The sequence below is a fragment of the Arachis ipaensis genome, chromosome B10 (genome assembly GCF_000816755.2).
Source record: "Arachis ipaensis cultivar K30076 chromosome B10, Araip1.1, whole genome shotgun sequence".
Lineage (NCBI taxonomy): Eukaryota > Viridiplantae > Streptophyta > Magnoliopsida > Fabales > Fabaceae > Arachis > Arachis ipaensis.
In genome coordinates, this window is record NC_029794.2 from 62,848,047 (window position 1) to 62,852,215 (window position 4,169).

A 4,169-nucleotide genomic window follows, 5' to 3' on the forward strand; every position below is an offset into this window, starting at 1 on the left:
TTGTAGCTTGTATCCAACAGAAAGTAAATGACAATGAATTTAAAGTTGCAGAATGTAAATTGGCAAGTAACTTAAAGAACAAGAAATGTAAATTGCAAGAATCTTAAATGACAAGAAATATAAATTGCATTAAATGTAAAGGGAATTGGGAATTGGATTTGCAAAAATTAAACAAGGAAAAGTTCAATTTCAACAAGCAGAGAAGTAAAAGATGGATTTGATTGATTCGGAACCAAAACAGAAATGTAAATAAACATGAAAAGCAATAAACAGAGAATGTAAAATTGGAATTAAGATCTCAGGACCTAAGAGACTAGATAACCAAGTCTAGATCTCAATGCCTTCCTAGATCCAACAAGAACAATTGCAAAGGAAATGTAAATTGCAGAGAAATTAGATGAAGAGCAATTAACAGAAAATTCGATTCAATTAAGCAGTAAAGAAAGCAGAGAGAAATCTCAGAGGGAGAATGAAACAGAACACCTTCAATTCTCCACCCAAGACTCAAAAAACAAAGAAAAGAAAATTAAAGAGAGCTCTCTTCAATAGTCTTCTTCTTGTTCAGAAATCCCCCGGATGAGTGGTCTACTGCCTTCTTTGATTCATAAGAAAGACCTTCATAGAAAATGTGCAGCTGCACCCATTCATTGAACATATCTGGCGGGCATCTTCTTGTCAAGTCTTTAAATCTCTTCCATGCTTCATATAGAGTCTCACCATCTTGCTGCCTGAAAGTTTGAACCTTAGCTCTCAACCTGTTAAACTCACTTGGAATCACTTCAATTGGACATCTACAACTCAAGTTATGATCATTTGAAGAGGGCATGGTCGCTGGCTTTGGTGTGCAGCGTTTGAGGTAACGTTTGCCTCAAACGTTGGCGAAAACGCCAGTTCTGGAGGCTCAAACCTATTGTCTACCCCATACTATTATACATTGTTGGAAAGCCCTGGATGTCTACTTTCCAATGTTTTTAGAAGCACATCAATTGGAGCTTTACAGCTCGAGTTATACTCCGTTGAAGGTGCAGAGGTCAGTTGGCCTCACTGCAGGTTGCCACCATGTTCGTTTATGCACATTGCGGGGCAGTTTTCTCCCTTAATTTTAGTGTCCACCATGCAGTGCCATATATTCTTGGAGCTCTGTAGCTCAAGTTATTCTTGTTGGAAGTATACCCCTTCAAGCTGTTGTGGTGTGTGGCGCCAACGTTAGCCACCAAGTTAGGGGGCTAACGTTGGCACAAACTTTTGCTCCTCCCCATCTTGCTGCCTGAAAGTTTGAACCTTAGCTCTCAACCTGTTAATTCTTTGAGGAGGATAGAATCTCGCCAAGAATTTGTTTACCACATCTTCCCAGGTTGTTAAGCTCTCCTTCGGGAAGGATTCCACTCATTTAGATGCCTTGTCCTTGAGTGAGAAGGGGAATAGAAGTAGTCTGTAGGTGTCAGGATGAATACCATTAGACTTCACAGTGTCATATATCCTCAGGAAGGTGGTTAGATGTTGATTGGGATCTTCTTGAACACTTCCTTCGAATGAACAATTGTTCTGAACAAGGGTAATGAGCTGTGGCTTTAGTTCAAAGTTGTTGGCATGTATGGTTGGCTTTTGGATGCTACTTGTACAGTTTCATGGGTTTGGATTGATGTAGGATCCTAGAACTCTTCTCTCTTGCCCAGCATGATGCGTTGGACCTTCTCTGCCATGGTTGTGAGCCTCTTCTTCATGCTGGTTCTCCATATTCTCATCCATGTCTAGTTCAAAGTACTCTTCCTCTTCCTCAGCACCAACTACTCTCTTCCCTCTTGTTTCCCTCATTAATCTAAGGAAGGTCCTCTCAGGTTCAGAATCAAAGAAAGTTGAAGCCCCGCTTCTTCTACCTGTCATATAACCAACAAGGCAAAAGCAAGAAGGGTAGATGCAGACAGTATTTTCTGCAGAAATGCTGTTAGTGTGAGTGATGTAATATATCAAATAGTTAGTGGGTCAGTGGACCAAATAGTAAAAAAAATGATATGCAGATAGCACTACAAATGGGTGAGAGGTAAAGGGAAGGAAATAATTAAAACTGAAAGTAAATTACTCAGATGGAATTAAATCAAACAAAAGAAAAGTGCTCAATCTAGTTATCCACCAATTTAATCATTGTTGATACAAAATCAATCCTCGGCAATGGCGCCATAAACTTGATGCACGGAAACTTGTCTCTCAACAGATTTCCCTCGGTAAGTATACCGAATTGTCGTCAAGTAAAAACTCACAATAGAGTGAGGTCGAATCCCACAAGGATTGACTGGTCAAGCAACTTTAATTGGAGGAATGTTCTAGTTGAGCTAAGCAGAATTTGATATGAGAATTGCAAAAAATTAAATGGCGGGAAGTAAATGGCAGAAAATGTAAATGTCGGAAATAAAGAGCTGAATATAAATGACGGAACGTAAATTGCAGAATCTTAAATGGGGAATGGGGAATTTAGCATGAAAGTAAATGGCAGAAACTAAAGAGAATGGGTAAGATCAGAAATGGGGAATTCGTTGGGCTCAGGAGATGTTGCATTCTCCAGATCAAGTTCATTCTCATCTCTTCCTCAATCAATGCATTCATTGATCTCCTTGGCAATCTTAAGTGATTGAATTCCAATTCCTTGGTAACTCAATCTCTCAAATCTTGATCAATAGCCAATTCTTTGGTCTAATTGCTCATGAGAAGAGATGAGGTGCGGTCACTGATTATACCACATGTATTTCCAAATCAAAGTATAGGGAGAATTATATGTCACCATATCCACCCAAACCCCAATTTGGTCTAACATGAGAAAACATTTCTAGCATGATCTCTTCATTCCTCTTCCAAGGTTCAGAAGAGATCCAAGTATGAATAGTTTCTTTTCCAAGACAACTATCCAATTGGATGAAGATTGAAAGCTTTCAAGTAAAATCAAGAAAAAAGATAGAAGAAGAATAATGAAAACTATTATTGATCCATCAAATTACAACAGAGCTCCCTAACCCAATGAAAGGGGTTTAGTTGTTCATGGCTCTGGGAATGGAAAGCAAAGATGGAGAGTACATTCTAAAGTAAAACTAGAAGTTGCAGAGAAAGTAAAATGATACAGAGAGTAGTCCTCTCAATCCCCAAAAGCTCATCTCTAGTTCAAAACTACCCCTTATATATATTACTCTTCTAATCTTCCAGTTGGCTCTTCAAGTCTTGGATATGGGCCTTTGGATCTTGAGTTGAAGCAGTTTGGAATCTTCAGTGGGCTCAGCTTTACTTGCAGAGAAAGTGTGAAGTAGGCATGGGCTTTGGCTAGGACGTTAGTGGCGTTAACGTTAAGTGAAAATGTGGGTTCGAGAACGTTAGTGACAATCACCTTTTGCACTAACTTTCCTAGCCCAAGATGAGTTACGTTAACTTCAACGTTAGTGGCACTAACGTGACCACTAACGTTTCCTCTTGATCCATCGCGAGCGTTATTGGCGTTTACCTTTGCCAATAACGTTGCCCTTGGCCCCTTCATCCCTACGTTAGAGTTCACGTTCGTGTAGCTAACGTGACTCTTAACGTGGGTATGCCTCAACTTCGAGAGCGTTAGTGACACTTACCTTTGTCACTAACGCTCCAAACACCCTTCTTCCCACGTTAGAGTTTACGTTACTTAGGTTAACGTGACTTCTAACGTGGTAGTGATAGCCATCTCCAACGTTAGTGACAAAGGTGAGTGTCACTAACGTTGGCTCATCATTCCTTTCCTCCACGTTAGCTTCCACGTTAATGCAATTAACGTGGCAACTAACGTGACTAATAGAGGCTTAGTCCAATGTTAGTGACAAAGGTGAGTGTCACTAATGTTGGCTTTTCATTGCTTCTCCCACGTTAGAGTTCACGTTAATGTACTTAACATGGCTAAGTGTGCCCCTCTCCCTAATGTTAGTGGCATTCACTTTTACCACTAACGTGGAGCTTTACTTTTCTTCCACGTTAGCTTCCACGTTAACGTAGTTAACGTGGACACTAACGTGGGCTATGATGGCTCACGAAAGCATTATTGGTGTTCACTTTTCTCATTAACGTTGTAAGCTAGCCCCCTTTCCACGTTAATGGTCACGTTAGTTGGACTAACGTGGCATCTTCCTTGCTTTCTTTGTCCTAAAATCAAGCAAATAAAGTGC